Below are 12,454 nucleotides of genomic sequence, written 5' to 3' on the forward strand. Positions count from 1 at the left end.
TTGGGTTGATTCCAAGTCTTTGCTATTGTGAATAGTGCCGCAATAAACATACTTGTGCATGTGTCTTTATAGCAGCATCATTTATAAATCCTTTGGGTATATACCCAGTAGTGGGATGGCTGGCTTATATGATATTTCTAGTTCTAGATCCTTGAGGAATTGCCAAACTGTTTTCCACAATGGTTGAACTGGTTTAGAGTCCACCAACAGTGTAAAAGTGTTCCTATTTCTCCACATCCTCTCCAGCACCTGTTGTTTCCTGACTTTTTAATGATTGCCATTCTAACTGGTGTGAGATGGTACCTCATTGTGGTTTTGATTTGCATTTCTCTGATGGCCAGTGATAATGAGCATTTTTTCATGTGCCTGTTGGCTCTATGCATGTCTTCTTTTGAGAAATGTCTATTCATATCCTTTGCCCACTTTTTGATGGGGTTGTTTGTTTTTTCCTGTAAATTTGTTTGAGTTATTTGTAGGTTCTGGATATTAGCCCTTTGTCAGATGAGTAGATTGCAAAAATTTTCTCCCATTTTGTAGGTTGCCTGTTCACTCTGACGGTAGTTTCTTTTGCTGTGCAGAAGCTCTTTAGTTTAATTAGATTCTGTTTGTCAATTATGGCTTCTGTTGCCATTGCTTTTGGTGTTTTAGACATGAAGTCCTTGCCCATGCCTATGTCCTGAATGGTATTACCTAGGTTTTCTTCTAGGGTTTTTATGGTATTAGGTCTAACATTTAAGTCTCTAATCCATCTTGAATTAATTTTCTTATAAGGAGTAATGAAAGGATCCAGTTTCAGCTTTCTACTTATGGCTAGCCAATTTTCCCAGCACCATTTATTAAATAGGGAATCCTTTCCCCATTTCTTGTTTTTGTCAGGTTTGTCAAAGATCAGATGGCTGTAGATGTGTGGTATTATTTCTGAGGGCTCTGTTGTGTTCCATTCGTCTATATCTCTGTTTTGGTAGCAGTACCATGCTGTTTTGGTTACTGTAGCCTTGTAATACAGTTTGAAGTCAGGTAGCATGATGCCTCCAGCTTTGTTCTTTTGACTTAGCATTGTCTTGGCAATGTGGGGTCTTTTTTGGTTCCATATGAACTTTAAAGCAGTTGTTTCCAATTCTGTGAAGAAAGTCATTGGTAGCTTAATGGGGATGGCATTGAATCTATAGATTACCTTGGGCAGTGTGGCCATTTTCACAATAGTGATTCTTTCTATCCATGAACATGGTGTGTTCTTCCATTTGTTTGTGTCCTCTTTTATTTCACTGAGCAGTGGTTTGTAGTTCTCCTTGAAGAGGTCATTTACATCCCTCGTTAGTTGGATTCCTAGGTACTTTATCCTCTTTGAAGCCATTGTGAATGGAAGTTCATTCATGATTTGGCTCTCTGTTTGTTTGTTACTGGTATATAAGAATGCTTGTGATTTTTGCACATTGATTTTGTATCCTGAGACTTTGCTGAAGTTGCTTATCAGCTTAAGGAGATTTTTGGCTGACATGATGGGGTTTTCTAAATATACAATCATGTCATCTGCAAACAGGGACAATTTGACTTCTTCTTTTCCTAACTGAATACCCTTGATTTCTTTCTCTTGCCTGATTGCCCTAGCCAGAACTTCCAACACTATGTTGAATAGGATGGTGAGAGAGGGCATCCCTGTCTTGTGCCAGTTTTCAAAGGGAATGCTTCCAGTTTTTGCCCATTCAGTATGATATTGGCTGTGGGTTTGTCATAAATAGCTCTTATTATTTTGAGATATGTTCCATCAATACCGAATTTATTGAGCGCTTTTAGCATGAAGGGCTGTTGAATTTTGTCAAAGGCCTTTTCTACATCTATTGAGATAATCATGTGGTTTTTGTCTTTAGTTCTGTTTATATGCTGGATTATGTTTATTGATTTGCGTATGTTGAACCAGACTTGCATCCCAGGGATGAAGCCCACTTGATCATGGTGGATAAGCTTTTTGATGTGCTGCTGGATTCGGTTTGCCAGTATTTTATTGAGGATTTTTGCATCAATGTTCATCAGGGATATTGGTCTAAAATCCTCTCTTTTTGTTGTGTCTGTGCCAGACTTTGGTATCAGGATGATGGTGGCCTGTTAAAATGAGTTAGGGAGGATTCCTTCTTTTTCTATTGTTTGAAATAGTTTCAGAAGGAATGGTACCAGCTCCTCCTTGTACCTCTGGTAGAATTCGGCTGTGAATCTGTCTGGTCCTGGACTTTTTTTGGTTGGTAGGCTATTAATTATTGCCTCAATTTCAGAGCCTGCTATTAGTCTCTTCAGGGATTCAACTTCTTCCTGGTTTAGTCTTGGGAGAGTGTAAGTGTCCAGGAAATTATCCATTTCTTCTAGGTTTTCTAGTTTATTTACGTAGAGGTATTTATAGTATTCTCTGATGGTAGTTTGTATTTCTGTGGGATCGGTGGTGATATCCCCTTTATCATTTTTTATTGCGTCTATTTGATTTTTCTCTCTTTTCTTCTTTATTAATCTTGCTAGCAGTCTATCAATTTTGTTGATCTTTTCAAAAAACCAGGTCCTGGATTCATTGTTTTTTTGGAGGGTTTTTTGTGTCTCTGTCTCCTTCAGTTCTACTCTTATCTTAGTTATTTCTTGCTTTCTGCTAAGTTTTGAATGTGTTTGCTCTTGCTTCTCTAGTTCTTTTAATTGTGATGTTATGGCGTCGATTTTAGATCTTTGCAGCTTTCTCTTGTGGGCATTTAGTGCTATAAATTTCTCTCTACACACTGCTTTAAATGTGTCCCAGAGATTCTGGTATGTTGTATCTTTGTTCTCGTTGGTTTCAAAGAACATCTTTATTTCTGCCTTCATTTCATTATGTACCCAGTAGTCGTTCAGGAGCAGGTTGTTCAGTTTCCATATAGTTGAGCAGTTTTGATTGATTTTCTTAGTACTGAGTTCAAGTTCGATTGCACTGTGGTCTGAGAGACAGTTTGTTATAATTTCTGTTCTTGTACATTTGCTGAAGTGTGCTTTACTTCCAAATATGTGGTCAATTTTGGAATAAGTGTGATGTCTTGTTGGGAAGAATGTATATTCTGTTGATTTGGGGTGGAGAGTTCTATAGATGTCTATTAGGTCTGCTTGGTGCAGAGATGAGTTCAATTCCTGGATATCCTTGTTAACTTTCTGTCTCGTTGATCTGTCTAATGTTGACAGTGGATTGTTGAAGTCTCCCATTATTATTGTATGGGAGTCTAAGTCTCTTTGTAAGTCTCTAAGGACTTGCTTTATGAATCTGGGTGCTCCTGTATTGAGCACATATATATTTAGGATACTTAGCTCTTCCTGTTGAATTGATCCCTTTACCTTTACCATTATGTAATGGCCTTCTTTGTCTCTTTTGATGTTTGATAGTTTAAAGTCTGTTTTATCAGAGACTAGGATTGCAACCCCTGCTTTTTTCTGTTCTCCATTTACTTAGTAGATCTTCCTTCATCCCTTTATTTTGAGATTATGTGTGTCTCTGCATGTGAGATGGGTCTCCTGAATACAGCAAACTGATAGGTCTTGACTCTTTATCCAATATGCCAGTCTGTGTCTTTTAATTGGACCATGTAGTCCATTTACATTTAAGGTTAATATTGTTATGTGTGAACTTGATCCTGTCATCATGATTTTAGCTGGTTATTTTGCTCGTTAGTTGATGCAGTTTCTTCCTAGCATCGATGGTCTTTACATTTTGGCATGTTTTTGCAATGGCTGGTACTGGTTGTTGCTTTCCATGTTTATTGCTTCCTTCAGGATCTCTTGTAGGGCAGGCCTGGTGGTGACAAAATCTCTAAGCATTTGCTTATCTGTAAAGGATTTTATTTCTCCTTCACTGATGCAACTTAGTTTGGCTGGATATGAAATTCTGGGATGAAAATTCTTTTCTTTAAGAATGCTGAATATTGGCCCCCACTCTCTTCTGGCTTGTAGAGTTTCTGCTGAGAGATCTGCTGTTAGTCTGATGGGCTTCCCTTTGTGGGTAACCAGACCTTTCTCTGTGGCTGCCCTTAACATTTTTTCCTTCATTTCAACTTTGGTGAATCTGACAATTATGTGTCTTGGAGTCGCTCTTCTCGATGAGTATCTTTGTGGCATTCTTTGTATTTCCTGAATTTGAATGTTGGCCTGCCTTACTAGGTTGGGGAAGTTCTCCTGGATGATATTCTGAAGAGTGTTTTCCAACTTGGTTCCATTTCCCCCCTCACTTTCAGGCACCCCAATCAGATGTAGATTTGGTCTTTTCACATAATCCCATATTTCTTGGAGGCTTTGTTCATTTCTTTTTCCTTTTTTTCTCTAGACTTCTCTTCTCGCTTCATTTCATTCATTTGATTTTCAATCTTTGATACTCTTTCTTCCAGTTGATAGAGTCGGTTACTGAAGCTTGTGCATTTGTCATGTATTTCTCGTGTCGTGGTTTTTATCTCTGTCAGTTCATTTATGGCCTTCTCTGCATTGATTATTCTAGTTATCCATTCTTCCATTCTTTTTTCAAGATTTTTAGTGTCTTTGTGCTGGGTGTGTAATTCCTCCTTTAGCTCTGAGAACTTTGATGGACTGAAGCCTTCTTCTCTCAACTCATCAAAGTCATTCTCCATCCAGCTTTGATCCATTGCTGGTGATGAGCTGCAGTCCTTTGGAGGGGGAGATGCACTCTGATTTTTTGAATTTTTTGAATTTCCAGCTTTTCTGCCCTGCTTTTCCCCCATCTTTGTGGTTTTATCTGCCTCTGGTCTTTGATGATGGTGACGTACTGATGGATTTTTGGTGTGGGTGTCCTTTCTGTTTGTTAGTTTTCCTTCTAACAGTCAGGACCCTCAGCTGTAGGTCTGTTGGAGATTGCTTGAGGTCCACTCCAGATCCTGTTTGCCTGGGTGTCAGCTGCAGAGGCTACAGAAGATAGAATATTCCTGAACAGCGAGTGCTGCTGTCTGATTCTTGCTCTGGTAGCTTCATCTCAGGGGTGTACCCTGCCATGTGAGGTGTGAGGTGTCAGTCTGCACCTAGTGGGGGATGTCTCCTAGTTAGGCTACTCAGGGGTCAGGGACCCACTTGAGCAGGCAGACTGTCCATTCTCAGATCTCAGCCTCTGTGCTGGGAGATCCACTGTTCTCTTCAAAGCTGTCAGACAGGGTCATTAACATCTGCAGAGGTTTCTGCTGCCTTTTTTTTTTTTTTTTTTTTTTGCTATGCCCTGTCCCGAGAGGTGGAGTCTACAGAGACAGGCAGGCCTCCTTGAGCTGTGGTGGGCTCCACCCAGTTCGAACTTCCCGGAGGCTTTGTTTACCTACTTAAGTCTCAGCAATGGGGGGCGCCCCTCCCCCAGCCTGGCTGCTGCTTTGCAGTTAGATCTCAGACTGTTGTGCTAGCAATGAGGGAGGCTCCGTGGGCGTGGGACCCTGCCGGCCTGGTGTGGGGTATAATCTCCTGGTGTGCCCTTTGCTAAGACTCTTGGTAAAGCGCAGTATTAGGGTGGGAGTTACCCGATTTTCCAGGTGTTGTGTGTCTCAGTTTCTAAAGGGATCCCCTTCCCCCCTGCGCTTCCCAGGTGAGGGGATGCCTCGCCCTGCTTCAGCTCTTGCTGGTCGGGCTGCACCAGCTGACCAGCACTGATTGTCCAGCGCTCCCCAGTGAGATGAACCCGGTACCTCAGTTGAAAATGCAGAAATCACTCGTCTTCTGTGTCGCTTGTGCTGGGAGCTGGAGGCTGGAGCTGTTCCTATTCAGCCATCTTGCTCGCTTGAGTGAGTTTCTTAATCCTGAGTTCTAATTTGATTGCACTGTGGTCTGAGAGACTGTTTGTTATGATCTCCATTCTTTTGCATTTGCTGAGTGTTTGGACGAACGGAGGCAAGATGGCGCACTTCCGGGTTCTTCATCACCAACTTTTCCCGCACGTACGAAAATGCAGCCAGCGCCCGAGAAGGTGCAGACCAACCGGGCATGCGCCAGGTGACGTCAATCCGAAGAGACCAAGATTTACCTGGTTGCACCTACGGAATGCCCCCCCGACACACCCGTGCCCCGCCTATTGCCCTCCCACTCCTAGAAAAGCCGCTCCCGGCAGACGCGCGGCGCGGACTTCCCAGCCCCTCCTCCTGTCGGGTCTGCATTAGGAACTCCGTCCGAGAGCTCCACCGGGCGACTCTCTTGGCCTCCTTTGCCGGAGGCCGACAGACCTCTCCCTACCCACCTTCTTCCATGAAGCTAGGTGACCAAAAATAAATTTGCAGTTTTGCTCCTACCCTTGCCTACTCGCTGGTTCTTTTGTGCTTGCTCTGGTGGTCTTAGAAAAATAAATCACTGAGGAGTGTTTTACTTCCAATTATGTGGTCAATTTTAGAATAAGTGTGATGTGGTGCTGAGAAGAATGTATATTCTGTTGATTTGGAGTGGAGAGTTCTGTAGATGTCTATTAGTACTGCTTGGTCCAGAGCTAAGTTCAAGTCCTGAATATCCTTGTTAACTTTCTGTCTCATTGATCTTTCTAATATTGACAGTGGGGTGTTAAAGTCTCTCACTGTTATTGTGTAGGAGTGTAAGTCTCTTTGTAGGTCTTTTGCTTTATGCATATGGGTGCTCCTGTATTGGGTGCATATTCATTTAGGATAGTTAGTTCTTCTTGTTGCATTGATCCCTTTACCATCATGTAATACCCTTCTTTGTCTTTTTGATCTTTGTTGTTTTAATGTCTGTTTTATCAGAAACTAGGATTGAAACCCCTGCTTTTTTTTTTGTTTTCTATTTTCTTGGTAAATATTTCTCCATCCCTTTATTTTGAGCCTATGTGTGTCTTTGCACATGTGATGGGTCTTCTGAATACAGCACACCAATGGGTCTTGACTTTTTATCCAGTTTGCCAGTGTGTGTCTTTTAATTGGGGGCATTTAGCCCACTTACATTTAAGGTTAATATTGTTATGTGTGAATTTGATCCTGTTATTATGATGCTAGCTGGTTATTTTGCCCATTAGTTGACACATTTTCTTCATAGTGTCTATGGTATTTACAGTTTGGTATGTTTTTGCAGTGGCTGGTACCAGTTTTTCCATTCCATATTTAGTACTTCCTTCAGGAGCTCTTGTAAGGCAGGCCTGGTGGTGAAAAAAATCTCTCAGCATATGCTTGTCTGTAAAGGATTTCATTTCTCCTTCACTTATGAAGTTTAGTTTGGCTGGATATGAAATTCTGGGTTGAAAATTCTTTTCTTTAAGATTATTGAATATTGGCTCCCACTGTCTTCTGGCTTGTAGGGTTTCTGCAGAGAGATCCTCTATTAGTCTGATGAGCTTCCCTTTGTGGGTAACCCAACCTTTCTCTCTGGTTGCCCTTAACATTTTTTCCTTCATTTCAACCTTGGTGAATCTGACAATTATGTGTCTTGGGGTTGCTCTTCTCAAGGAGTATCTTTGTGGTGTTCTCTGTATTTCCTGAATTTGAATGTTGGCCTGCCTTGCTAGGTTGGGGAAATTCTCCTGGATAATAACCTAAAGAGTGTTTTCCAACTTGGTTCCATCCTCCCCATCACTTTGAGGTATACCAATCAAATATAGGTTTGGTCTTTCACATAATCTCATATTTCTTGGAGGCTTTGTTCATTCCTTTTCATTCTTTTTTCTCTAATTTTGTCTTCATGCTCTCTTTTATTGAGTTCACCTTCAATCTCTGATATCCTTTTTTCCGCTTGATTGATTTGGCTATTGATACTTGTGTATGCTTCATTAAGTTCTCATGCTGTACATTTCAGCTCCATCAGGTCATTTATGTTCTTCTCAAAACTGGTTATTCCAGTTAGCAATTCCACTAACCTTTTATCAAGGTTCTTAGCTTCCTTGCATTGGGTTAGAACATGCTTCTTTAGCTCAGAGGAGTTTGTTATTACCCACCTTCTGAAGTCTACTTTGCCAATTTGTCAAACTCATTCTCCATCCAGTTTTGGTCCCTTGCTGGTGAGGAGTTGTGATTCTTTGGAGGAGAAGTGACGTTCTGGTTTTTGGAATTTTCAGCTTTTTTTTTTTGGCGCTGTTTTTTTTTCATCTTCGTGGATTTATATACCTTTGGTCTTTGTTGTTGGTAACCTTTGGATGGGGTTTTTGTGTGGATTTCATTTTTGTTGATGTTAATGCTATACCTTTTTGTTAGTTTTCCTTCTTTTTTTTTTTTTTTTGAGACGGAGTCTTGCTCTGTCGCCCAGGCTGGAGTGCAGTGGCTGGATCTCAGCTCACTGCAAGCTCCGCCTCCTGGGTTCACACCATTCTCCTGCCTCAGCCTCCCGAGCAGCTGGGACTACAGGCGCCCGCCACTACGCCCGGCTAGTTTTTTGTATTTTTTAGTAGAGACGGGGTTTCACTGTGTTAGCCAGGATGGTCTCGATCTCCTGACCTCGTGATCCGCCCGTCTCGGCCTCCCAAAGTGCTGGGATTACAGGCTTGAGCCACCGCGCCCGGCCTAGTTTTCCTTCTAATAGGCCCCTTGGCTGCAGGTCTGTTGGAGTTGGAGGTCTACTCCACACCCTGTTTGCCTGGGTATCACCAGTGGAGGCTGCAGAACAGCAAAGATTGCTCCCTGCTCCTTCCTCTGGAAGCTTCATCCTAGAGGGGCACCTGCCAGATGCCGGCCAGAGCTCTCCTGTATGAGGTGTCTGTCGACCCCTGCTGGGAGGTGTTTCCCCATCAGGAGGCACAGGGGTCAGGGACCCACTTAAGGAGGTAGTTTGTCTCTTAGCAGAGCTTGAGTGCTGTGGGAGGTCTGCTGCTGTCTTCAGAGCCAGCAGGCAGGAATGTTTAAGTCTGCTGAGGCTGCCCCCACAGCTGCCTCTTTCCCCAGGTGCTCTGTCCCAGGGATATGGGGGTTTATCTATAAACCCCTGACTGAGGCCTCTATCTTTCAGAGATGCCCTGCGAAGAGCAGAGGAATCTAGAGAGGCAGTCTGGCTACAGAAGCTTTGTCTAGCTGATGTGGGCTCCGCCCAGTTCAAACTTCCCAGTGGCTTTGTTTACAGTGTGAGGAGAAAACCACCTACTCAAGCCTCAGTAATAATAGTGGACGCCTCTCCACCCACCAAGGTTGAGCATCCCAGGTCGACTTTGGACTGCTGTGCTGGCAGCTAGAACTTAAAGCCAGTGGATCTTAGCTTGTTGGACTCTCTGGGGGCAGGATCTGCTGAGCTAGACTGCTTGGCTCCCTGACTTCAGTGCCCTATGTCCAGGGGAGTAAACAGTTCTGTTTCTCTGGCATTCCAAATACCACTGGGGTATGAAAAAAAAAAAAATCCTGTAGCTAGCTCGGTGTCTGCTCAAATGGCCACCCAGTTTCGTGCTTGAAACCCAGGGCCCTGGTGGTGTAGGTACCTGAGGGAATCTCCTGGTCTGCGAGTTGTGAAGACCATGGGAAAAGTGTAGTATCTGGGCCAGAATGCACAATTCCTCACAGCACAATCCCTCATGACTTCCCTTGTCTAGTGGAGGGATTTCCCCAACCCCTTGCACTTCTCCGGGTGAGGCAACACTCCACTCTGTGGGCTGCACCCACTGTCTAAGCAGTCCCAATGAGATGAGCCAGGGATCTCAGTTGGAAATGCAGAAATCACCTTCCTTCTGTGTTGATCTCACTGGGAGCTGCAGACCAGAGCTGTTCCTATTCGGCCATCTTCCCCATGAATCTATTATTACATTTTAATAAATAATGAAATAATTATACAACTCACTGTAATGTAGAATCAGTGGGAGCCTGAGCTTGTTCTCCTGCAACTAGGCAGTCCTATCTGGGAGTGAAGGGAGACAGTGGCAGATCTTCAGCCATTAGATTCTCATAAGGAGTATATAACCTAGATCCCTCGCATATGCAATTCACAATAGGGTTCACCCTCCCAAAAGAATCTAATGCCTTTGCTGATCTGACAGGAGGCAGAGCTCAGACAGTAATGTGCATGATGGGGAGTGGCTGTAAATAAATACAGATGAAGCTTTGCTGGTTCACCACTGCTCACCACCTGCTGTGTGGCCTTTCCTAACAGGTCACTGGCACTGGTCTATGGCCAGGGGGTTGGAGACCTCTGAGATAGAAAGATTGTGTATTATTGTTGCATTGCTGTGCTTAATTGTATTTTAAATTTAGCAAAATGGTATGTCTGGAATTGATTCCTTCTGGTGGGTTCTTGGTCTTGCTGACTTCAAGAATGAAACTGCAGACCCTTGCAGTGAGTGTTACAGTTCTTAAAGATGGTGTTTCTGGAGTTTGTTCCTTCAGATGTGTCCAGAGTTTCTTCCTTCCAGTGATTTTGTGCTCTCACTGACTTTAGGAGTGAAGCTGCAGACCTTTGCAGTGAGTGTTACAACTCTTAAAGGTGGCACATCCGGAATTATTTGTTCCTGCTGGTGGGTTCGTGGTCTTGCTGACTTCAGGAATGAAGCCGCAGACCCTTGCAGTGAGTATTACAGTTCTTAAATGTGGTGTGGACCCAAAGAGTGAGCAGCAGCAAGATTTATTGTGAAGAATGAAAGAACAAAGCTTCCACAGCATGGAAGGGGACCCAAGCAGGTTGCCTCTGCTGGCTGGAGTGGCCAGCTTTTATTCCCTTATTTGTCCCCACCCACGTCCTGCTGATTGGTCAATTTTACAGAGCGTTGATTAGTCCATTTTACAGAGTGCTGATTGGTGCGTTTACAATCCTTTAGCTAGACACAGAGCTTTGATTGGTGCGTTTTTACAGAGCGCTGATTGGTGCATTTACAGTCCTTTAGCTAGACACAGAGTGCTGATTGATGTGTTTTTACAGAGTGCTGATTGGTGCACTTACAATCCTTTAGCTAGACACAGAGTGCTGATTGGTACATTTACAGTCCTCTAGCTAAACAGAAAAGTCCTCCAAGTCCCCACTCGACCCAGGAAGTCCAGCTAGCTTCACCTCTCAATAGCACACTACTTATTTACTTTCCTAAGGTGAGTCACTTGGTAAAAACTCCTTTTTTAATACCAATGATGCTGGATTCCAATATTATTGCTTTTATAGCAGAGGTTCTTAAATGGAGACACATGTCTATCTAAAGAACTTATTCATAACCTTAGGCAATGGATTGATAGTGATGAAAAAATTAACTGAATTACCAAACTAGTGGCCTCTGAGGACCATTTTATTTGTTCCATACAATTATATAAAAATTTGGCTCATTTGTAACTTTTAAAGATTGAAGATTTCACTGAAAATCAGATTCTCAATTTATTTTGAAGGATCACATATCTTTAAAGGCTGAGTTTTGCATGCATTACGCAGAGGCAGCAGTCAGTTAGAATTAAGTGGCCCCCTTTTGCCACTGAGTGCCCAGTCCTCACTGTAGTTCCCTGTTCTGCCTGCTTGACTCATTCACATTGCCTGTCCCCAGTGGTGTTTGAATTCGTGACATCCAATATAGTCTTATCTTTATAATACTTACTAATAGATCATATTTTTCACCTTCACTGAGGTGTAATGAACAAATAGAAATGATATATATTTAAGAGATATTATATATCATTTAAATGGTATATATCATGTAATCACATATATATGTTAAATGATATATGAATATAAATATATATTTAAATGATATATAAATATATATATTTAAATGATATATATCATTTAAATGACATATGACATATATAATAACTTGATATTTAGATATACCTATAGGCTGTGAAATGATCCCCACTTTTAAGCTATTTGGTAAAAATATTTAAGATCTATCCTTCTAGTAAACTTCACGTATACAATGCAGCACAGAGATGAATGGTAGTTACCAAGGTCTGTGGGCTGGGGAAAATGGGAAGATGCTGGTCAAAGGGTATGAAGTTTCATTTATGCAAGATGAATAGCTTCTGGAGGGCTAATGTGCAACATGGTGACTATAGTTACCAATTGACCACTTTTTAAAGGTTGAATCAATTCAGATGAATGAGTGATATAAATCATACCAATTTTGGTTTTGTTTTATTCTCTCTCTCTCTTATCTAATTAATGGATGTTCATAATTGTGTTCTTACTGTTCAATAAATTTGAGGGATGGCTAAAATAGTTAAATCATTATCTAGAGGTTAATCTTTAAGTAGGTCCTTTATTTGTTAAGAGATAGCCTTTCATGTAAACTTAAAAGACCATATTCTTAAAGAAAAAAAAAAAAAAGGCTTCCAGTTAAAAATATTGTCCTAGGATTTCTAAGTAAAAGTTATTGAGAAAGTTGTGGACTACAGGATTATATAAAATTTTGGAAAATTCATATATTGTAAGTACTAATGATGATAAAAATTTAACATAGAAAGAATGAATTAGAGTAGAAAAAACTAGAAAACCTATATAAAGCAAATCAGTCATAGGTTAAAAACATAAAAGATGTTTTATAAAATGACTTACAGTTCATTTTATGAATATGCTACTTTTCTGAGTTCTTTTGAAAAAAAAA

Source organism: Rhinopithecus roxellana, chromosome 6, assembly GCF_007565055.1.
Source record: "Rhinopithecus roxellana isolate Shanxi Qingling chromosome 6, ASM756505v1, whole genome shotgun sequence".
In the NCBI taxonomy this organism is placed as follows: Eukaryota; Metazoa; Chordata; class Mammalia; order Primates; family Cercopithecidae; genus Rhinopithecus; species Rhinopithecus roxellana.